Here is a 24985-nt window from a genome sequence, read left to right on the forward strand (position 1 = left end):
GCTGCACTGAGGAACTGGCAGCTTCTGGTGGCTGTTGGGCTCAGGGAGACTACAGATTGCTTTCTTTCTTCAAGTCCCAATTCACGGTGCCCCTGCATTATTTTTATAATCTAGATATTTGACCTGAGGCAGGCATATTTCAGCTTTTTTCTTAGACACTCGAGAGCCTTTTTGCTGTAGATGCTTTAAAAGAGCATGGGTTCCACCAGCGCAGTCTTGGTTGGTGGGACTTCTGAGAATGAGGTCATCTACATAATGGAGGAGAAAACAGTTCTCGCTTTCTGGTTTAAAGGATTTGAGATCACTAGCCAGACCTTGTCCAAAAATAGTGGGGGCATTTTTAAACCCCTGAGGCAGTTGCGTCCATGTTAGCTTCTGCTTTTCATCTGGGTTCAGATTGTCCCACCTAAAAGTGGAAATTGGCTGGCTGCAGGGCACTACCCAAATGCAGAAGAAGGCATCCTTAAGATCCAGGCATGAAAAGTAGATTGCCAATGAGGGTATTAAGCTGAGAAAAGTATATGGATTAGAAACTGCAGAATGAAGGGTTATTACTGCCGAATTAACTGCTAGTAAGTCCTGGACTGGGTGGTAATCCCCATCAGCTTTTTTAACTGGAAAGAGTGCGGTGTTCCATGGAGACTGGCACGGCTCAATATGCTTTCATTCAGTAATCTCTGAATAAGTAGCTGGACATTTGCTTGTGCTTCACGTGGTACTGGATATTGCTTTATGCTTATTGGACTGTCTGTGGCCTTTATTTCAATAATAATTGGAGGAATGTCATGTGCCATCCCCATTGGGTTACCCTCTGCCCATACTTCAGGTGCATCTTCAAAAGGGAGCAGCATGGGCATGGACTGGCCAGTTTCACTGAGGCAAAACAGTCTCCATTCCTCCTGCATAGGAAGTGTTAGCACTATTCTCAGAGGGTCCTGTGGCCCCAGTGTCAGTGTGGATTGCCCCATGACATCAAAGGTAATTTGAGCTGCAGTTTAGACAGCAGGTCGCAACCCAGGAGGGGGACTGGGCACTCTGAAGATAAAGGAATTTGTGAGTGACCTCTTTTCTCCCAATGTTGCAGGTCCTGGCTTGCAGGAAGGGCCATTGGATACTTTTGCCAGTTGCACCTATGACAGTGGCCTGTCTTTTTGAGAGAGGCCCAATTGGCTTGGTCATACAGAATGTTGTGCCCCAGCATCAACCATCATATGTATGGTGTGGCCCCCAATTTGGACTCTGACCATAGGCTCTGCAGGGCTGGGAGAATAGGAGCCCAGTCTGTCCTAATAATCTCCATCAGAGTCCTCTATTCCTGCCAGCCCAATTATCTGATTTGCAGGGTTTTTTTCCTGAACTTTTTTGGACCCAGGTTTTGGTTTGTGATGCCCCACTAGCTTTCCTGGTTAATGTTCTAACTGCAGTGGCAGGGTTGAGTGGCCAGCTGGGACACTCTTGCTTCCAATGCCCATCTTCTTTGCAGTACACACACTAATTTTGCCCTAGCATAGGCCCTTCCCTCTCCTTGGGGCAGGGGATTCCCAATTTACTCTCCTTGACACAGGAATGGATTTTTCCATGATTGCCACTGTCAGAAGATCTGACTTCTTCTTCATCTTCTGACTTTCTTCCCTCCTTGTTTCTACATCATGGTTGGCATAGACTTTAGTAGCTACTTCCATGAGCTGAGAGATATTCATTCCAGCAAACCCATCCAACTTCTGCAGTTTTCTTTGGGTGTCAGCTTGTGATTAGGAAACAAATGCTGTGTTGACCATTGTTTGGCTCTCAGGAGCATCTGTGTTTGAAGGGTGTGCATACACAAAACATGCTGCACAGCCTCTCATAGAATTGAGCTGGACTCTCATCCAGAGCCTGTAGAATTTGAGTAGTTTTTGCCATATTTACTGTCTTGTGGCTCCCCACCATGAATCATTCACCTAAGGCCCTATGGAAAGTTTCTAGTCAGTTGAGCCTGGTTGTGCTCTTTGGATCCCACAGGGGGTCCTCCTCTGGGGACTGCAAGTGGGCATATTGGTCACTGTCCAAACTTTCCTCAGGTGGGTGCTAAGCCAGGTTAGAGCTCCCTGCATGACACGCATTCTTTCTTCAAAGTTTAATAAAGTCATTATAAATTGTTTACAATCAACCCAGGTGGGTTTGTGGGTCTGTATGATGGACTGGAAAATGTCCATCGTGGCTTGAGGCTTCTCTGAGAATGGTGAGGTGTGGCTTTTCCAGTTAAAAAGGTCTGTTGTGGTAAAGGGCTGATAGATGAATGTCCAGTTCCCCCCCGAACCTAGCCATGTGCATCGTGAAAAATTGGGGTCCAGCCTTCATGGAAAGGTAGCTGGTAGGCAGGCTTTCTCTCTGCTTCCTCTGACCCTAGGGGTTCCTGTGGTTTAAGTTGCTACCTCTCAGCATCTCCACCCTGACTGATTGGCAGCACTGCAGCAGCATTGCCAGGGGCAATGGGCTGTAAAAGCTGCAGATCTGTATTTTCCATTGCAGAAGGTATCAAAGACCACTGAGGAGATGGTAAAAGCTGCTACAGGTATGGCATAGGGCTCTCTGGTTCGATAAAGGCAACTGCAGGGATGGTATAGGTGCCCTCTCAGATGGTGATAAAATCAGTGGTGGGGGTGGTATGGGTGTCTCTTCCCTGTGTGGATGATGATAATGGGGCACTGCTTAGAGAGACTAGCTCATTTTCATTCCTTAGTATTTCTGGGGCAGGAGTCATTGCATAAGGTGGCAGAAATTCATGTTTGTATGGCCCTTCTAAAATGGGCAGATTGGCACTGGACTCAGGTACACTTTCTCTGGGCCCTTTGCATGGTGATTGTTTGGTATGGTCCCTGGGACAGCACTCCTTGGTTTCTGTATTAGGCAAATTCTAGCTTCCATATTCATGCACTACCCTAACCAAGGTGGATTTTGGCTTACAGCATTTTCCCAAGGATCAATGTAGGGGAATTGGGTGTCCTGGGTTTCCAGTTACTGCATCATGGACTTTATGGATGATCCAGGGATCTAAAATGCCATACTGGGGCCAGCCCATGCCAAAAGTTGGCCATTCTAATTCATAAAGCATCCTAAGCTTTCCTGGTTGGAACCTTATGCTGTATACATCTTCATGGAATGCATGGGGGAAGTTTTTCAGCATACAACTGAAGAGGGTCCTACTTTGTGTGTTTCCCATGTTTCCACCCTGTGCTGATGGTACACAACAGTCACTCAAGCCATACACTTAGTCCATCTCTGGTCGCAACCCTCACAGAAAATTTCGGCACCTCTTTTTTTTTTTAAAAGATTTATTTTTATTTATTTAATTCCCCTCCCCTCCCCTCCCCTGGTTGTCTGTTCTCTGTGTCTTTTTGCTGCGTCTTGTTTTTTTTTCTTTTTGTCCACTTCTGTTGTCGTCAGTGGCACGGGAAGTGTGGGCGGTGCCATTCCTCGGCAGGCTGCTCCCTCCTTCGCGCTGGGCGGCTCTCCTTATGGGTGCACTCCTTGCGCGTGGGGCTCCCCTACGCGGGGGACACCCCTGCGTGGCACGGCACTCCTTGCGCGCATCAGCACTGCGCATGGGCCAGCTCCACACGGGTCAAGGAGGCCCGGGGCTTGAACCGCGGACCTCCCATGTGGTAGACGGATGCCCTAACCACTGGGCCAAAGTCCGTTTCCCTCGGCACCTCTTAACCTTAGCAGGTCTGTATAAGCCCCTGACTTGGAAGAGGGTCCCTTTGCAGGGACCCCCCAGACTGCCCTTGATCATATGAGGTCACCACAGAACCACAGATCAGGACTCTGCACTTGCCACACAGAAGTGACTTTCTTCATCTCACCCAGTTGCCACAATCACATGCACACAACCACCCCCCTTTCCTTTTCTTGGACCTGGAGAGGAGGTACCTTCCTCCTGTATTCTCAGGTGTACAGGTGTACTCCCTTTTAGAGAGCTGATCAGTCTCCCTCCTTATTTTAGAATTAGGCTTTTCCTGCACTATGCCCCTGGGGGTCTTACCCATCTGATATGTAGTGCTCCTTGCTTCATTCTCATTGTCTCTCAAATGCACTGGTGCTCTGGTTCTTCCAGGAGGGCTCTGGTGAAGACCACAACCTCTTTCTGGACTAAAAGGGGAGTCCAGGGGCACCCAGGGCTGGGTTTCACCTGGGCCCTCTCAGCCTCCTCAGAGACATCTGAAAGGGGCAAACAATTGTTGCCACCTCTGACCTTCTCAGCACAATCCTGGACAAGCCCCCAGAATTGTAGTAGCAGAGAAGTCAGGTTTATGTGGTGTTGAAGGCCAGGACACGAGAACTCTGAGAAGGAATTTGACTTATTATTTTTTTAAAGATTTATTTATTTATTTATTTATTTATTTATTTCTCTCCCCTCCCCCCACCCCAGTTGTCTGTTCTCTGTCTATTTGTTGCATCTTCTTTGTCCACTTCTGTTGTTGTCAGTGGCATGGGAATCTGTGTTTCTTTTTATTGCATCATCTTGTTGTGTCAGATCTCTGTGTGTGCGGCACCATTCCTGGGCAGGCTGCACTTCCTTTTGTGCTGGGCGGCTCTTCTTACAGGGTGTGCTCCTTTGTGTGGGGCTCCCCTATGTGGGGGACACCCCTGCATCGCACGGCACTCCTTGTGCACATCAGCACTGCACATGGGCCAGCTCCACATGGTCAAGGAGGCCCTGGGTTTGAACTGCAGACCTCCTATGTGGTAGGTGGACACTCTAACCACTGGGCCAAGTCCACCACCTGGAAGTTGATTTATTTTGACCAGCAAGAATTGGTGGACTCCTGTCATAATAAAAACTGAGCCCCAAATAGAATTTTTTGGGTCCCTTTTGTACAGAGGAAATAAGAGTGGGAAGAAAAATTGTGCTTGTATGTATGCAAAAATATTTTTGTTAGTTTCTTCAAGTGTTTTGTCTGAGTATTGGATTGGTTATTTCCCCCAGGTAAGCTTGAATTAATGCATATCCCCCACATTCCAAGTCAGCGTTTAGCACTACCCCCCCCCCCCCACATTCCAGCTTATATCCTCCCTGAATATCCAAAGCCTACAGAGTTTATACTTCTCAATTGGCTTTCTAGGCATATTTGGAAATAAGTTTGGATTTGTGCCCAGGCTATATTACATCTGCTGCTTTCAGCCCTCCATTTATAAAGGACTCCAGCAAGAGGACCGATACCCACCCTAGACTCACTGAAGCAATCCAATCAAAGACCCCAAATTGAATCCAATTCAAGTTCTCAAGCCCACAGGAATGAATTAGCTCCAAGAATATGTGATCTTTCCTGGGCTCCACATAAAGTTTCAAAGTGCCCCAATATGAAGGTCAGTTTCTTTCTCTTGCCTAGTATTTTTTGTTATTGGCTTTATATTAAAACTCTTCTCTGACACTTAGAATTGGCTGTATTTAATTGATCAAATTTTCCCAGTTCTTCATCTCATTCTAGCCCTGGATATTTGGTATAATTTTTAAGATTGTACTATGTGTGTAATTGTTTTACCCTAAGAAAAAAGATCCTTTCCTAGTTCCTTCTCTGGGAATATTGATCTGTTCTGTTTTTGTTTGTTTGTTTGTTTTTGTTGTTTATTTTTGTTTCTATAGTTTTTTACACACTCCTTTCATTGCCTCTAGCTGTTTTACATGATATGCAAAATCTTGGAGGATGGTCACCTCAGAAAGGACTTTCTGAAGACAGTACTTCTAGTCAAATGAGGACCAGAGACTCACAAAAAGGGCTCAGACCAGCCCCCAACAAGCCCTGGAGAGAGGTACAGGTAAGACACCAGAAGCCTTTTTCACAACTCGGTGAAGCTTGAATTCCTGGCCTGCCAAAAATATGGCACCCTTTAGAAAACTCTTCCCTGCAGCCCTAAGGAGGCATTGTGTCTTTAAGCTTTAACTGCCTTCCTCCATGTCAGCAGTGGGGTTGAGTCAATGGCAGTGGCTCTCCTTTTCTGGATTAGCTAAAACAGCAGTTCAGAACTGGAACTCAGTAATCAAAACTTGCTGATCAAAAGATATGCTACCCCACCATTCTTGGGGTAGACTTCCATGTTCCTCTCTACCCACAACAGCCAGCCAGGGACTAGATCCTAAGATAGCCCATATCATGAATGGGGGATGGGTGCCAGCTGTAAGTATAGAGTGAGCTACTCAGTATTTTTTAAACTTGATAAAAATTGTAATTAGACTGTGTAGTGTTCTTTTTTAACAAATCAATTTTATTTATACATATTAATAAAGCTTACAATTCACACAAAGTAGAAAAACAGTGGAATTTGGTATGATCACATAGTTGTGCATTTATCACTTCAATCATTATTGGAGTATTTCTATTATTTCAGTAATAATAAAAAACAAACAGGAAAATTCCTCACCTCTCAACCTCTCTATGATTCCCCTGCTGTACATAGTTGCTATTTCTGGCTACTCTTGCAAAATTATTTATTAGTTCATTAAGCTGTTTTTTTGAGATGTATTCACATACACTATGATCTATCCAAACTGTATAATCAATGGCTTTTATTACAATCATAATGTTGTACACACAGTTTTTAGCACAATTTCTCAGCCTTTTCCATACACCATTCTCTGGATGCTGTATAACGCTCCTCTGGCCTCCTGAGCTCCAGAACAGCTGTTACAGACAGTTTCTGACTCTTCACTAGCTCTTTTGGAAGAGAAGTGAGTCCTGAATCTCCCTGCTCTGCCATCTTCCTGGAAATTCCCTTGCTAGTGTAAATATCTTTGGTATACATGGAACAAGATAACCTAGTACACATCTTCCTGACCAAACATGGAGAAAAGTTTTATATATTTTCCCACATGGAAAATAAGCAATCCAATATGATCTAAAGTTAGGTTAAGATTAGATCCAGAAAACCATCTTGAGTGTCTCTCTATTTGTGTTTTTTTACCCTTTAAGGAGGTCATATAAGCATCAGCACATTGCCATTTTACAAGAGTCCATTAGTCTGAGAAAGAAGAAAGCATTCCTATTTAAATGATGTAACAAATCATGTATATTACTCCCAATTAAGTATGTTGAGTTTCCATTTTAAATACCTGAATATTGACTAAATCATGTTATATAAGTTTATTGTATTGGGGAAAGAGATAATGCAGGCATTACACAAGCAAGTGGGATACTTGTCATTGAATGAATATCTAATTTAGTGATTTTCTTTGTTACATCAATAAAAGTATCATTATTGGAGTCACTTTTAAGCTCTCAGTCTTTGACTACGGGAGTCCTATCTCTATTGTCTGAATCTAACCTGATTGATTGGTTATATACAACCAATATATACAACCAGTCTTGTATATATCCAATTTTGGCCCTGTCTTATTACAGTTTTCTTGCATAAAGAAGAGTTTATAGTCACCAAATTATAAGTTGTGAAAATGTAGTTAAAGCTTCAAATAAAGTGTCCCAATGCCAAATACATTTAACTTACTGATCTGTAACAAGGGCTGACTAATTTTTAACAGGATACCAAATCTTTTTATTAAACATTTACCTCTTTTTTTGGCCAGTGATCACTTTTGCCTGAATGGAACACTATTTTAGGTCCATCTTTTTTTTAATGAAAATAAGCTTTATTACATCAAGTAATAAATACATACAAAGATGCAAACAGTTTCAGTCATTTTTTCCCAGACATTTTGATCAACTTACAGGAAACACAAAACTGAAAGCTACACAGTCTCAGTATGAAAATTTTTGGGGATCCTTGTTCGGTATGATAGATTGCTCTTCTGTATTTATAACTTGTGCACTTTTTATTTGACTTCAAAGCACTAATAGTCATGCAAATGCTTAAGCAAAAAGTTATATTAAGCAGAATCTACACTGTATTGCCAAACTGGGACTGGCTACTAAGAAAAGCGTGCTGTCAGTATTTGCTAAAAACAGAATCCTTAGAGTTGTATTAGCTTATGAAAATAACAACTTAGGTAACATAAATATATTCAAGAGAAGATTAAAGTGAGATACTGGTATCTTGGAGGCAAACTATAGTTTGATGTAAGATAGGTAACTTTTCCATGTATTATTTTTTTAATCAATGCTTAAAAAAATATCCGGGTACTTCCTAACTACTTAAAACACAAATCCTAATCAACTGCAAAATCTTTTCTCAATCTTAGTTGGTAGGTTCAGAGCCTAATGAACCATGAAAACAAACTGTTAACATTTTGAAAACAAAAGAGTTACATCTGAACAGGTAGATGAACTGTAACTTCTCATCTTGTAAAGATGGAAAGCCTTCAAAGCTAACGAGGTGGCTAGGATCTGGCATTCTGTTCTGTTTTGGCCAAGCACTCCCGAACCAGTCCTCTAGCATGAATGATGCCTCGTTTCAATCTCTTCATGGCGCTCTTGCTCCCTGCGTAGGTGGGTCTGATCTCTTTCCCCAGCTCTTTGATGATGGCCAGCAGCTCAGCATATTTGCTTTGGGGCACCTGGCTCTTCCCAGTTCCCTGGGTGTAGCCAAGGGATGGCCGCCATAGTCACTCAGCAGCTGGTGGTACTGCGAGGATGTCGCCATACTGGTAGAAGGAGAGTGGACACTTCCAGCCGCATTGAGGGAGGCGGCGGGCATGTGCGCATTCAAGTTCAGTTTGTAAGGCATCCCCGCAGGCGGCGGGGCGCAGGGCGTGCGGGGTTGGGCCCGTGGTGGTGGCTGTGGCAGCAGTGAGGCAGCGAGGGGGCACTGCGCCCATGGCCCCTGCACCCGTCCATGCGCCCGCCGGGCTCCCGCGCACTTTTTGTTGGCGGCGGCTCGGGCCACACCGGCAAATATCTAGGTCTGTCTTTATCATCTAGATATTGGCAAACCCAGCAATCAGTTAAATTTATAATGCTAGAAACCCTATAAATAACTGGAGTTGAGCTAGATCTAACCTTAGAGAAGTAGCAGTGATTAATAGTGATATAGCTTGTGCATAAATTCAAAATTGTTTCCCAGTGTACCTGGTCCCCAAAATAGCCAAATAAGTAATATAGGCCCTACAGTCTTTGAATGATCAGATATGATGTGAGACTAAATGTGTATTTAGGGTTGCCTCCAGGTGAGATATGGAAGATATGCTAATCCAAGCTGCCTTGGATGTGGAGAATATGTAACTCGCCTGGAGGAAATAACCTATCTGATACTAAGATCAAACACTGAAGAACCTAACCTGAGGTCTGTTTGCCATCACTGTTAGTCTCCCTAATCCTATATCCTCTGTATAAAAGGGTCTGAAAAAAGCTATTCGGGCCTTGGTTTTTATTAGGACAAGAGTCCACCGAGCCCAGCCGGTTGAAATAAACCAACTTCCTTCTCGGTACTCTCGTGTCCTGGCCTTCGATACCTCGCACACCTGATTTCTCTACAACAATAGCATTGCTTTTTATATTTTTAAAATCACTTAATAAGTTGTTTCTTTGTAAATCACTCAATAATATTTTACACCATGCTTTAAAATTTAGGTAATCAAGACCACATTAATAATCCATAGGCATTTAGAATGAGATTCCATTTGCTCAGTTTTGCATTGTAAGCAGCATAATCACTGCAAAGATATACTCTGAATGTATATTAAATTATCTCATTTATACTAACTCTTCTAAGAAAGGATGTATTCTGTTTAGCTCTAGCTGGAGGTATCAAATTAAAAATTAATTAAGCTTTACTGTATATGAAAATAGCTTTGGCTTAATTACCAATACCTTCAGCCATTTGTTTTATATTTACATACGTATACATGGGTAAGTCATATGTGGATGTGTTTATTGTTTTTATGAAGTCTATCTATAACAATCTACTGCTAATAACAGACACACTATTGACCCCACCCACGGATCAGTAGAACCAAGACCTGAGGGAGGGATTGGGAATGAAAAGGGACAAGAGACACAAAGAATGGAGACAAGACAGGATTCTGATCAAGTCTCATTTATTGAGGATCAATCAGGGGTATTTATAGCCAGGGATGAATGAGGTGGTACATACTGACGACAACACATGTGTCAGTAAATGATTGATTAACTAGATTTTGATTCTCATGCCACACGCATGTGCAGATGGTTATTTGGCAACGTCAGCGGAAAGACTTTCCTGCTCTTTAGGGAGTGCCCAATTGGAGCCCGGGGGAGTGGTGTAAGAACAGAAACTTAATTGCTTCAGGGAGGGTGGGGAAATGGAAATTTAACCGGGTTAGGATCTAAAAATAGCGCTTAGCAACAAGATGGCCAATACAACACCTGTGCCAGAGGCAGCTTCCCACACACTATGTTGCTGTTTAAAATTGGCCCTCAGTTCTGTTCTAAACTCATAGCTCAGTTTATTTTATTGCCCTCAACCTGTCATAACCAGAAGCAAAACACTGGAACTTTAAATTAAAACTCAACTCCACTTATCTAAAGTTTGTTTATTCATACTATTTTGCTGAAGGACTCATACATATATATAAATCAATAAGTTAATCTGTGCAGTTTGACAGCAATATTAGAATCCCATGACCCTGTAATTCTTGAAGGAAGTGATGTATATTTTCTGGATAATTTAGAGAAATGTTGACCTTTCCAGCTATTTTTTAAAAACTGAACAGTTCTTCCTTTTAACTAATTTATGAATTAATCTTTCTGAATTCACTTGTTTCTGAAACTGGTCTTAAGCAAAGTTCTGATGTCTAGGCAATTAATAGAGACTGTGTAATCCTGTCTAAGAAGACACTTCAAAGTGAATTAAACTGTTTTTCACTTGAGAGAAACAAACAATTCCCACCAAACCCTGAAAATGTATGTCACATTGGACCTCCCAGGACAACTCCGCATTTTACTGCAGAGCTTTAAAAAAGTTGTATTGGCTCCTCTGAAAGACTCTCAATGGACAACATCATCACCACCTATACCTGGAGAACAAGTGGTACATTTTTTACTTCAGTGGCAGAGAATATAACTACCAATTTCTATTGATCTGTAAAGAATATCTTTTAAAGATTTTTTTTCTCTGCCCTTCCTGCCCCCCGCCCCCAGTCATTTGTTCTCTGTGTCCATCTGCTGTGTTCTTGTTTTTGTCGGCTTCTGTTGTCAGTGGCTTGGGAATCTGTGTCTCTTTTTGTTGCATCATCTTGCTGCATCAGCTCTCCATGTGTGTGGTGCCATCCCTGGGCAGGCTGCACGTTCTTTCATGCTGGGCAGCTCTCCTTACGGGGCACACTCCTTGCACATGGGGCTCCCCTACACAGGGGGCACTCCTGTGTGGCACGGCACTCCTTGTGCACATAAGCACTGCATGTGGGCCAGCTCCACACAGGTCAAGGAAGTCCAGGGTTTGAACTGTGGACCTCCCATGTGGTAGACAGACACCCTATCTATCCACTGGGCCAAGTCTGCTTCCCTGTAAAGAATATTTTAAGAGACTCTGAAAGAGCAGAGTAAGGATGAGAAGATTTAAGAGTATCTAAAATTTAAATAATAAATCTCTCTCACAAAATTTATCTCCTTAAAAGAAATGTACTAAATAATGTATATGTGAATACCCTACTTATATTTTGAAAAATCAGATATTTTTATTTAAGTGAAGGTAGAAATTAATTAAAATATGAAGGATAAAGTTAAAAAACCAGCTATATAACCAATTCAAATTACATTAAAACCCAAACATGAACTATAAACAGAAGTGAAATTTTCTTAAAATTAAGTGAATATTCACTAAACCCATCCCCTCCCCTAGTAGGTAAATTATATTAAGGAGAAGAATTCTACATGGACTGAGATACTTTTACACTTCAATATGTATAAAAACATAAAAATAAATTTAATGTTGCTAAAATAACTATCTGAGTTTTTAGGGTTACATAGTTAGAAATATATAATTCTACTCTTACAAACAAGTCAACTAGGAAAAATAAGTTAGCATAATCATTTGAACTAGCTGCCTACATATTGGGCAGGCCTTATTTTGCTTTTTGTGGTTTTTTTTTTAGCTTTTTTGAACATGTAAAACAAGCCATAAGATGTCCTTTTTTGTCTTGAATGATACAGTCAATTTTAGATCACAAAGTTCAATGGCACAAAGATGGAAACTAGATTCCATGCATTTTTCTTTATCTTGTGTTTCATTCCTCTCAAACTCTCGGACAGCTTTAATTTTTTTTTAATTTTTAAAGAAGCTTTAGATTATGTAAATGTTTAATAAAAAATATAGGGGATTCCCATATTCCCCAACCCCTCACCCTAACCCTCCCACACTTTCCCACATTGACATCTTTCATTAGTGTGGTAAATTTGCTACAATTGATAAACACATATTGAAGCATTGTTATTAACAATGTACTATAGTTTCTATTATAGCTTACACTCTGCCTTACCCAATGTTATAGGTTATGACCAAATGTAATGGCCTATACCTGTCATTGCAATGTCATGCAGGACAATTCCAATGCCCCAAATGTCCCCATATTATATCTATTCTTCCCTCTCCCTCACTTCAGAACCTCTGGTGGCCACTACCTTTTCATCAATGATAAAAGTTCTTCCATTGCTAGAATAATATTAAGTCTATAATAGAATAATACTAAGTCTACTTTAGTCCATTGTTCACTCCCCAGTCTTGAGAATTTCAGGATGGTGATCCCACTGCTTCTACTTGAGAGGGGGCTTAAATCCCAATGGGCAGATAGCTGACATCTTCTTACTGGTATAAATGTTGCTCCTAGAAGCTGATGGCTGAGAATAGCCCTCATTTTCTTGGGATTGGGAGACTTGTGTGATTTTATTCTTTTCCTCTATGTCATTTTTCTGAAATCAGGAACATTAAAGTCCTCTTCTATATGTGTTGAGTTTTCTAGTATGGCTTTCCCAGGTATTTTCCCTTTATCATTTCCTTTATCTTCAGGAAGCCAATTCTCACATCTGTTGTAATGCATTTCCACAAGGGGAGGATACATTTCATTGCATGAAGTACATTTCCCACAGAGAGCTAAGGAAATTTCAGGATCTTCTTCAGATGAGTCTGTATCACTCTCCCCTGCTTGATATACAGTAACTTGATAAACCTGATCATCTTCATATGAGAGTTCTTGTCCTTCTTCACTAATCTTCTGAATCAAGAGATTCAACTTCAAATTATACACTGAATTGATCTGAAACTGAATCCTGATTCAACCAATCACCAGAATGTTCACTTAAACCAGTATCAAGATCCAGATTTGATAGTCTCCATTGATTCACTCCTACAGAATCTTTTACACCATATCTTCCTTATTATAGAGCAAGACTTTCATCAGAGGAAAGGTAAATGCTAGCAGATTTGTGGTGCTTTCTCTGTTGTCCACCAGCTAAGTCTTCTGAATTTTCTGTCTCACTAATTACTCTCCTTTTAGATGAAGGTTTAAAAATCAAATTTGAGGATGAAGGTTTCTCCTCCTACACCTCTTGCACAGGGTCCCTTTGATGGCTGCCATCTTTTTTAAAAATATTTTATTTATTTCTCTCCCCTTCCCCCTCCCCTGCCCCAGTTGTCTGTTCTCTGTGTCCATTTGCTGTGTGTTCTTTGTCTGCATCTGTTGTTTTCAGCGGCATGGGAATCTGTGTCTCTTTTTTGTTGCATCGTCTTGTTGTGTCAGCTCTCCGTGCATGTGGCACCATTACTGGGCAGGCTGAACTTTCACACTGGTCGGTCTCCTTATGGGGTGCTCTCCTTGTGATGGGGCTCCCCTATGCAGGGGGCACCCCTGCGTGGGGCAGCACTCCTTGTGTGCATCAGTGCTGCACATGGGCCAGCTCCACATGGGTCAAGGAGGCCCGGGGTTTGAACCACAGACCTCCCATGTGGTAGACGGACACCCTATCCACTGGAGCAAGTCTGCTTCCTGATGGTTGCCATCTTGAAGGTGACACCTGTTTTCACTTAGAGATGCACCTGAATCTGATGGTTCCTGCTGGTTGACTACTACCAAGTTTCTGTAGACATTTTCCTGTGTTCTTTCACAGAGGAGCTTGGCATTACAAACAACTCCCCTAGAAGATAATTTAAACAATATATAATATATTGTTGTTTCTCATCACTTGGTCATAATATAGTGGCCAAGATAAAATATAATGTCTTTCATTGTGTGTGTTTTTGTGCACCAACAGACTTTAGCAACTTCAGTAATGATTGTTTTGTTCTAACCAGGGTCTCTGGTTCTGAAACAGGATCTGTGAGGTGCTCATAGCATATCAGTAGATAGATAATTGTTGATATTGCACATTTGCCATGCAGGGTTTTTCATGCCTACAGTGGGATCTTTTGAGGCTCCCCAGTTCTGTTCATGGGGCACATGGAAGCCTGCGTGTCAATTTCACACCACTATTGTATTCCAACACATTAGGTTGGGAGTAGGTGATCCCTTGAGGCAAAAGCATCAGAACCTGAGTCAGAGGCTTTGACCAGAAAAAGGCTCAGCTTCTTGCTCCATCCCCCTTCCAGTCACACAGGGTAACACAAGCCCCAAACAAAAGGAACAAATGTTGCTAATAGCCATGCTCCCCCCTCTTCCCATCTGTCCTCTTGATAGTGGGAGGCCACTGGGGCTGGGAAGCTAAGTATGGAGGCCCCCCAACCTCCTGAGAGCCCATATGGGTCAGAGCATTCTGCTTTGATGCCTTGAAAGACATGCTTGTCTCTGCTAACTAAAAGGGAAGAAGATTAGAGCTCTTCTGTTTTACTTAAGCTCTTAGATGCTCTTATCTTTTTAAACAAAAGAAGCAGCATTTGGAAATGTACACACACATCTTGTCTATTCTCCTGTATGTAGCCAGAAATGAAGCAGTTGCTTACAGATAATGAAATGCTTCTCAGTTTTACTACTGTGTGGTTAGACTGGTAAGAGGATGTGTCTGTCCCCTTGAAGCTGGCACATGGTCTGTATGAATGCCCAGAGCCTGGAGAAGCCCTGGGCTCCCATCCAGCTCTTCAGGATGACAGTGGCCCTCCATCCTGCCATCCTCCCCAGCCCAAGGCTGTGCTACTTATATGTTACCAGGTCCTTGTCTGGTCAGCACCAATGTGAAACACCCTTCTCCATTCTAAAAGATTCTAAAAAGGAATCTTGTGGCTCTTTTAATACTATTACTATGTAGCAAAAGTTTTCTCTTCCTTTCTAGCATGGTATTTTTTGTTTGGGTTTTGTTTTTGTGCTGAAATGACAGTTCTCTTTCTTGCTCAGTCAGTCTCACATCTGTTCTGTATAATATACCATGGCCAGACTCGGTACAGGCTCAGCACACCAGTGTCTTCCCAGCTCATGTCCATGATAAAACAGCCCACTTCCCTCATTGGCTGACCAACCTTGTGGGTTTAAATTATGTGACACGGACAATTTTTCCAAATTGAATACATTCAGTTGTTCATATGACCCTCATGGTATTCGCGATATATGTAGGTTCACAACAGAAGATGATACATTATCAATATGATACCTAAATCATAGACTGCATATGTCATCATTTATAACAATGTAACTTCATCAAGAACTTCCCTCTGAAAGTTCTTTTTTTCAGATTTGTGCTAACATGGGGGTCAGGGACTGATTCCACAGGCATCATGTAGACCTCAGACAAGGTTGTTTTCAAGTACCATTTTTTAAAAGAAAATATTTATTTTGCCCCATAATGATAGCAATGTATGTAATCTCAGCCCAAGTTTAAATATTTTTAAGGTACTATGAACTTAGGGCTGTTGCTGCCTCCCTTCACCCCTCCTCCTTGCCTTTGTTATCTCCCTTTTCCAGCCGTTGCTATCCTTCCCACCAGTCCCGTCCACTTAGCCAACTCATAATCTGCCCCCTTTATTAATCACCGCCTACCTCATAGCTGCCTGCACAGTTCCGCCTATCCACTACCGCCCCGTAGTTTACCCGCCCCAATCCCTACCCCTCCCTTGACCCGACCTTATATAATCCAGTGTATTTCCGCAATAAATTGGACTAGCTCATTCTCATAGGCTGTCTCCGTGGTTTTTACCGCGCGTCCCCCACACCTGGAGAACCTAGGCCTACGTGCTGGCCTAGGGGCTCACCGCCGAGCCGTGGAAGCCCGCCCGGTCCTCGTGGGTTGCTAACTTAGAATAGCAGCCCACAGCAGGGGTTGCTAACTTAGAATAGCTACTCTCAGCAGGGGGCTCGCCCGGGATCCTTTCCTTCCACCGCCCTCTGGCCCCTCTCTGCTGCTGCTGCTGCTGTCTACTGGCGACCATTTCAGCTCTCCAGGTAGGGACCCCATCGCCGTCTTTTCTTCTCCCACTATGGGCACCTCTCTCTCCTCACACCATACCCCTCAGGTTCGGCTTTTAGCCGCCCTGCTTGATACCAATGGAGCCCGCGTTTCCCTAAAACAGCTCCAAAAATATTGGGACCTGCTACTCCCTTTTAATCCGTGGCTCACCACCTGCCAGCTCTGGAGCCCAGACACATACTCTCGACTCATAGATCGAGTCACCTCCGCCATAGAGCATGAAAAGCGGTCTTTTCTGCACGGCCTGCTGCCTGCGCTAGTAGCCATACGCGCCTGTCTCCTCGGTGCACCGTCAGAAGCCATCCGAGACAAATCGGTCAAGCAACCCAATGACTATGAGCCCGATGATCCTGGCGACCCAAATTCTCTGTCTGACCAGCTCGCCACCGCTCTCAAGCGCGAACCTCCCCGCCCGCACTCCCCACGGCCCGCAGAAGCCGCTTCAGTAGCTCCTCAAAATAGCGTACTTTCTCCTTCTTCTTCCACCTCTGCCCAAAATGGCGCACTTCTGGCTTCTTCTTCACCTATGTCCGAGCCCGCCGGCGGGAACAAAGGCGCTTCCTCTCACCTTTACCCGCCCCTCCCTGTCTCGTCATCTTCCGGCCCTGCCCCCGGAAATGACGTGACTTCGCCGCCATCTTGGCCGGCCCCCGGAAATGACGTGACTTCACCGCCATCTTGGCCGGCCCCCGGAAATGACGTGACTTCGCCGCCATCTTGGCCGGCCCCCGGAAATGACGTGACTTCGCCGCCATCTTGGCCGGCTCCCGGAAATGACGTGACTTCGCCGCCATCTTGGCCGGCGCCCAAAAATGACGTAACTACACCGCCATCTTGGCAGGCGCCTAGAAGTGACGTCGCCGCTCCGCCATCTTGTCCAGCGCCCAAAAATATCCCGCCGCCAGTTTGTTGCCGCCTTGACGCTGCTAAGCCATCATTCTCTCATCTGTTTCCCGCTACCGTTCATCCCTCGCCACCACCGTATGGCAGCAGCTCCCCACCTGCCTCTAGCGAAGCACATTCTCCCACCCCCCAGCTATACCCGCTCAACCCGCTGCCCACGCAGCAACGCCCTCAGACTTGGCTTCCCTTCACAGCCGAAGAAGTTAAAACTCTTCGCAAAGCTGTTAAAGAAGACGGCATAGGTAGCCCATATGTCCAACAATTAATAGAAGAGTTAGGGGTTCAACTTGCTCTTCCTTATGACTGGATTTCTCTAGCCCGTTCCATCCTTCCGCCAGGCCAGTTCCTTGAATGGCGTGCTTACTATCAAGTAGCTGTTGATAAGCAAGTGGTAGAAAATGTCCAGGCGGGTATCCAAGATCCAGCTGACGCCTACACAGGAATTAACAACTATGCTGACCCTCGTTCTTATATAAACATAGATCCAGGGTTTTGGCACCGAGTAAAAGCTCTTGTCCAGCGATCGTTCTCTTTAGTTTCTACCAAGCAGTCCACCAAATTTACGCAAATGCTTCAAGACTCGCAAGAAACCTTTCCAGCATTTGTCGCACGCGTTTTAGAAGCATGCCAGCGGAAAATTACTAACGAAGATGCTCAGTTTGTGTTAGCAAAAGAACTCATTCTCGATGGGTGCCTTGCACCCTTCCGGGCCATTATTCTTCCTATCCGTGATAAGCCAATACATGAATGGGTATTGGCTTGTCAAGATATTGACCCACAGACTAAAGCACTTACTGCTGCCTTCGCTTCCGCCATGGCTGTGTCATCTGCCTCCACTTCTGCCTGCTTTCGATGCGGTCAGCCCGGTCATTTCGTCCGCAAGTGCCCTCAACAGGCAGCTCCCCGCCCTGCCGTAGCACTGCACAGACCAAGAGGCCCCCCCACACCATGCCCGCGCTGTGGCAAAGGGTATCACTGGGCCCGCGATTGCCGCTCATCGCAACGTATCTTCCAGCCTTTAAACTTCCAGCGGGGCAGGCCTCAGCCCCTCCCCCAAGAGGCCCTCCAGAGAGCTCCAAAACCTTAATGTGGACAATGCCTATCAAACATCACCAGAAACCTTCCTTAGAGCTTAAAATAAACGGACAATGGCTTGAAGGGCTCTTAGACTCTGGTGCTGAAATCTCTTGTATTCCCTTTGAAATCGCTGCCTTCAATCATTGGCCCCTCGAAACCGGCCCTCAAGTCATCGGCGCCACGGGAGCCGCTACCTCCTGGAAAACCTCCCAGCCTCTGCATTGGAGCGACCGAGAAGGTCACGAAGGCCAGATCCGTCCACTCGTCCTTTCTTCAGTCCAAACCATCCTGTGGGGAAGAGATGTACTCAGCCAGCTAAAAGCTCGAATCACCACAGAAGCCTTCATAGCTGCGCCGCCCCCCCCCCCCCTTATAGGGGCCACTGCTCCCATCTCAAGACCTGACCCTATCCCTCTGGAATGGGACACAGAGGAGCCCATCTGGGTCGAGCAGTGGCCCTTCCCAGCTCATAAACTGCAAGCTCTCTCTGCCCTCGTCGAAGAACAGCTACAAGCAGGGCATATTGAGCCATCTACCAGTCCCTACAATTCGCCAGTCTTCATCATCAATAAAAAGAACACGAGCAAGTTCCGCCTCCTTCATGACCTTCGAGAAATTAACAAACATATTAAGCCAATGGGATCACCTCAGCCTGGTTGCCCACATCCCACTGCAGTCCCTCAGCATTTTCATGCAGCCACCATCGATATCAAAGACTGCTTTTTCTCTATCCCTCTTCACCCGCAAGACTGTCCACGATTTGCGTTTACAGTCCCACGCACCAACAATCAGGGCGCAGCGCTTCGATTCCAATGGCGAGTACTACCACAAGGCATGCGGAACAGTCCAACTATATGTCAGCTCTATGTCAATCATGCCATTGAGCCGCTATGCTCTAAGTTCCATCCAGAGCACACATACATCATCCACTATATGGATGACCTTCTTTTAGCAGCAAGTTCTAACACACTTCTCAATGATCTACTCTCTGCAGTTACGACGAACCTCTCAAGTCTTGGATTAATAGTGCAACCTGACAAAGTCAACCCCCAGCCACCTTTCCAGTTCTTAGGCTTTCATTTTCATCAATATATTCAGCCCACCAGCCCGCAAATCCATGTTTCTGATCATATGACGCTGACTGAGCTCCAACGGCTTTGCGGACAAATCAATTGGCTTCGATCAGCACTCCCCATCACAACAGCGCAAATGCAACCCCTTTTCGAGCTCCTGCAAACTAAGTGCAGTCCATCCGCTGCAGTCGTTCGCCCCATCACCATCACCCCAGCTGCCAAAGAAGCCATCCAACAAGTAAATGCTGCACTCCAGCAATGCCGCCTAGAGCGATTCTCTCCCGATCTCCCAATCCTTGCCTTAGTTTTGCCAACACCAGTCACCCCAACGGGTCTCCTATGGCAAGATGGTCCTCTTCTTTTTCTGCACACGTCAAAAAGTAAACTCCCAAAAATCTGCCCTTTCACAAGGGCTTGGATCACATTAGCCACGGACTTAGTACTTCTCTCCATACAGACGTACGGCGTCCCACCACATACCATTGTTTGGCCTTTCGATGCAAAAGAAGTTACCTCTCTCATCATGAATAATGCCCAAATGCAAAGCCTAATAGAATTCTTTCGTGGCTCCTTTGACAATCACTATCCGCATCATCCACTACTACAAGGGGTTTCTCAATTAGCATTTTCCAACCCGTTCCATCCGTTGCCCGCAAGAAAGCCAATTCCTTTTGCCATCACTGCTTTCACCGATGCTTCAAAAAAGGCATTCGCTGCTGTCATATATACGCCAAGAGAACCTAAGCCACGACAGTTAGTGTTTGCTAATGACTTTTCTGTCCAAACAGGTGAACTTTTAGCTGTCGCCGCAGTCCTCAATCTCTACCCAGACCAGCCTCTTAACATCTTCACAGACAGCTTGTACACTTTACAAGTGTGTCGCAGCCTCCCGCTTGCTACTTTCCTACCCAGTGACTTAACTATTGACCAAGCACTCGCTTTTGTACAGCGACTGCTTGAAGAAAGGCAACAACCCTGGTTCATTGCTCATATCAGAAGTCACTCTGGCCTGCCAGGACCGCCAGCTCAAGGAAATGCCCTCGCCGACGCTTTAGCATCCGGCCGCCATGTATGCCCAGTTGCCATTCAAGAAAACCTCACTGACAAAACAAGACTGGGAGACTTTGTCAACCAAGCTAAGCTCCTACACTCTCAGTTCCACTTCTCAGCGCGATCCATTCAAAAGCTCTTCCCAGACCTCCCCATTGAAACATGTAAACATCTTGTGCGTTCCTGCCAAACATGTGCACCTTTGCTGCCTCTTGGACCCTTGCAGCCTCGCGGAGCTAATCCCCGCGGCCTACGGCCTAACTCCCGCTGGCAACTTGATGTCACACACGTTAGCGCCTTTGGACGCCTTAAGTATCTTCATGTTGCAGTTGATACTTTCTCGCACCTGTGCTACGCCGTGCCCCTCACAGGAGAGAGCGCTAAACATTGCACCAAAGCACTCCGACAAGCCATTCTATTCATGGGAATTCCCTGGGATCTCAAAACCGACAATGGACCAGCCTATCGCAGTGCCACCTTTGCCAGCTTCATACAAATGTACCACATCACACACCATTTTGGCATCCCCTACAATCCACAAGGGCAAGGAATTGTTGAGCACACTCACCAACAGCTCAAGCTACTCATTCAAAAAGAAAGAGCTTCCTCCCCCCATAAAGCCCCTGCTGACGTCATCACTGCCTGCCTTATTCATCATAATCTCCTGACCTTCGATGACAAAGGACTCTCCCCAACTCATAAACACTGGGGACCCATGTGGCAACCCTCGCAAGTCCCTCTCATTCACTGGAAAGACCCTGCCACAAATCTTTGGCAGGACCCAGCTCCCTTGCTAGCACAGGGGAGAGGTTTTGCTTGTATCTTCCCAGACTCAGAGCCACAACCACTCTGGGTCCCTGGACGCTATATTAGGCCTGCCACTGACCCTAAAGTTCCCCTTAATGATAAGTACCCTATGCCCTCCGTGAGAGACAACATTGACAGCGGAGGCCCAGATGTTGCCCCATTCGCTCAAATTCAGCACCAGCCAGCCTCTCCCTAAAGTGCCTATACCTAAGCAAGTGCTCTTTGCTGATTGCCCCCCCCCGTGAGGGCTCTCTTTTTCTTCTTTTGTCATTACAGATTTCCCAAAGACCTCAACTCTGCACACTCTACAAGAAGCGCTCCTAACGCCCCAACAACCCATCGCTGACAAGCGTCTGACCTCCGCCAAACGTGCCTTATAGTTCATCAAGAAACCTCCCGGCGCAGATGCTCCTCGCACTCCCCTCGCACCCACTCCTACTCTACTTCTTCCTTGTTATTTTCACCTTTCTAACAATCTTTTCAGCTGTCTGTCTCGCAGCCACAGCCCCGACAAATTGAAACCCTCGTCAACGCCTTCCCATGCAGTATTCAGCTCTTTCGTGCAAATCCATTACCAACGTCTTGCTACCTCTAATTCCACTCCTCAATCTCGACCACGTCCTCACCCCCCTTCCCACTGTACATCCCGCCTGTGAAGCTGCTTGCTGTGAAGCTCTCTGACTTTAGCCGTCGGTACGGGTTCGCTTCCCTCGGCGTAAAGGGCTTGGGTGCACCCTCCGCCCCCCTTTATTGCTATACGTCTGAGAATTCTTCGCAGTTAAGCTAGCCACAGCGCTATCCACCCCAAAAAAGCATGCGCAACATCATGTTAGATATTTCGTCTAGCACCGGCACGCACCAACCCTAAGGGCTATGCATACATTCTGGCCAAATGATATGTCATTTGCCCATCGCCAGTCAATCCTGCCCCCTTTTTCTCTCACCCTCCACAGCCCATCCCTCTACTCTCTCACACCCTTTTTTTATAAAACAAAAGGAGCAATTGTTGCTGCCTCCCTTCACCCCTCCTCCTTGCCTTTGTTATCTCCCTTTTCCAGCCGTTGCTATCCTTCCCGCCAGTCCCGTCCACTTAGCCAACTCATAATCTGCCCCCTTTATTAATCACCGCCTACTTCATAGCTGCCTGCACAGTTCCGCCTATCCACTACCGCCCCGTAGTTTACCCGCCCCAATCCCTACCCCTCCCTTGACCCGACCTTATATAATCCAGTGTATTTCTGCAATAAATTGGACTAGCTCATTCTCATAGGCTGTCTCCGTGGTTTTTACCGCGCGTCCCCCATGCCTGGAGAACCTAGGCCTACGCGCTGGCCTAGGGGCTCACCGCCGAGCCGTGGAAGCCCGCCCAGTCCTCGTGGGTTGCTAACTTAGAATAGCAGCCCACAGCAGGGGTTGCTAACTTAGAATAGCTACTCTCAGCAAGGGCAGCACTGGGCAGTTTAGCACTTGCTGAAATGTGTTCAGTGTTCAATTATATTTGTGCATATTTCTTTACTGTACAATAAGGAAAACATTTAATTTTCTAATTATCCAGAGAAAGTAATGTAAAACAATGTTTTACTGAGAAATAAGACATTTTTCTTGTTGTTTTTCAGGGGGTTAGGATTGTTTTCTTTGCTCTATTTATTTTTAAAGTTCTTTTGCATTCTCCTTTTCATATATTTCCTTCATTTTACCGAAAGTTGTCCTTTATTCTTCAACCTTGATCTTTTTGTCTTCTAAAAATGCCATATTTGCTTAATGAAACCTCAGGGAAATGATAATGCCTCATACACACTGGATGTGTCACTTGTCTTTATTTTATTTGGTCATTAAATTTTTGTTTGGGGGAAGAGACATGCATGACAACTGCATGGCATATTCCACTTACTAGCTGCCTTCTCCACAAGTATGTCTGAAACATTTCTATAATTGTACAGAAGATGCAAGGAGTACATAGCCTCATTTATATCACAAAATCAAAGATTGGGTTATTTTTCTTTTATTGTTTACAACCTATTTTCTCCATTTATGGAGTGCTGTTTCAAGAACTATGTGGTATTACAGAAAAAGTTGGAGACTAGTTTGAGGACTGTTTATTGTTATACTCCTTGTCAATCCCCCACTGATTGAAAGAAAAATTGTTCCAGATAGCTTATCTTATCTTAGGATGTGGTCTTAGTTGGTATTTAAGAAAACCAGTCCATTCTTAGCTTTAAGCTTTCAATTTTATGAATAAATGCATACAGCAGGAATTTAGAAACTTAAATGTGTGCTTAACTTATTGCAGTCATAGTTTCCTCATAAATTCTTTATCAGCTATTTCATGTGCATTAGAAATAACAAGCTGGGCTCCAGTCTTGTGAAGCTGCTGCTGGTTAAAGAAGGATGTGCAGATGCTACCAAGTGTGGCATCTGGACCTCACACTGTCATGAAGCCCGAGTCAGGGGAAAGGAACTGAAATAAAATCATTGCCTGTAAACATGGGAACCTTTACTCAGCCTTATAAGGTGGGAAGGGAAAGCTAATATTAAAAATCAGCCTTGAAGGGTGGGTGCAACACCATTTGCTTTGTTAGGTGGTTTGGTGAACGTTTTTGCATGTGGGCCTTTCTCTTTTTACAGAGTAGATCGAGGTCCAGCCAAGTTGACTATAAAGGAAGTCAGATATCCCATTAAATTGCTATGAATTAGGAATGTCCCATTGGAGATCACATCCACCCTACATTATTCAGAGCAGCAGCAGCTGTTTGCTGAGGGAGAAGGTTCTGTGGTGTCCTCATCACCTGCCACCTTGAAAGTCTGCTGCCTGCTCCTCTTTGGACAAAACTGCCACATCCAGCCCTTCCGTTCCTCCCCAGTGTGCTTTGCTTTTAGAGTAGAAATTCACAGAATGAATTCCAGCTCTTCATTTGCATGGTTGTGGCATTGACTGAGCCTCAACTTCAGGGTCACAGTGGTCAGGAGGCACTGGTGGCTGTCCTGAGTGCAGTGGCCCTCACTGAGCACCTGCCATCCAGTCTTCAGTCCATGATAAGTGTTGCTGCTGGGGAACCAGAGCTGAGTCTAAGCACTTCACTCATCACACTGCATAGGACAGACACAGGATTTGAGTCCACATCTGGGAGCCCAGTGTCTGGACTTTCCCTTCCTGGGTGTTTCTCAGTCAGCTAATTAAAGTATTTAGAGCAAGCATGCCTATTTTAAATAAGCAGCACTTCTAATATTCATTGTGCTGTTCTAGTATACATAGTATTAACTATAGTCCTTTGAGAAACATGTATCTGCTGTTCACATCTTATTACAGCTACTTAAAAAGATAATCAGCTGTGTCAAAAATAGGGTGTTTTTGCTTTCACTTATTTTCTTACAAGTTTAGGTATTGTTTGTTTAGTTTTTTAGTCAACAATGTATTCAAATCAAGTTCTGGAAATATAAAATTACTGCCTTATATTACCTAATATAAAGGCATTCCATGAAGTTTGAAACAAGCTAAAAGGACACTGAAGTTCTTCTTCCTTATAAAACTTCAATAATTTTCCTGATGAAATTAAAGAGTGTGTTTGAAGACAGTTGTTCATCCAACTTTTTCTTTCTGGGGAAATGTGGTCTCTTCCCTTTACACGTTTAGAAAAAGGGTCATATTTAAGTAGGTTGGTAACGTTGTGGCTGTGGTTAGGAGACACCAGTGCATGAGCCTGCCTGTCAGCCTGCAATAAACATAGCCTTGCTCCTTTCTGAGTGATTTAAACTACACAGAAGTCCATTAGAAGGCTCTCTGCA

General features: G+C 44.6%; 1 long non-coding RNA gene and 1 pseudogene across 1 annotated transcript in view; one reads left to right on the top strand and one right to left on the bottom strand.

Annotated features, from left to right (window-relative positions):
* Window positions 1–24985, top strand: part of LOC131277566 (uncharacterized) — a 71415-nt gene that overhangs the window by 40536 nt on the left and 5894 nt on the right. The window contains exon 2 of the long non-coding RNA XR_009184714.1: window positions 5657–5799. This is a non-coding gene — a long non-coding RNA (uncharacterized lncRNA). The remainder of the gene's footprint in view (window positions 1–5656; window positions 5800–24985) is intronic.
* On the bottom strand, window positions 8296–8658 carry LOC131277565 (cyclin-dependent kinase 2-associated protein 1 pseudogene; annotated as a pseudogene).

Source organism: Dasypus novemcinctus, unplaced genomic scaffold (genome assembly GCF_030445035.2).
Source record: "Dasypus novemcinctus isolate mDasNov1 unplaced genomic scaffold, mDasNov1.1.hap2 scaffold_151, whole genome shotgun sequence".
In the NCBI taxonomy this organism is placed as follows: domain Eukaryota; kingdom Metazoa; phylum Chordata; class Mammalia; order Cingulata; family Dasypodidae; genus Dasypus; species Dasypus novemcinctus.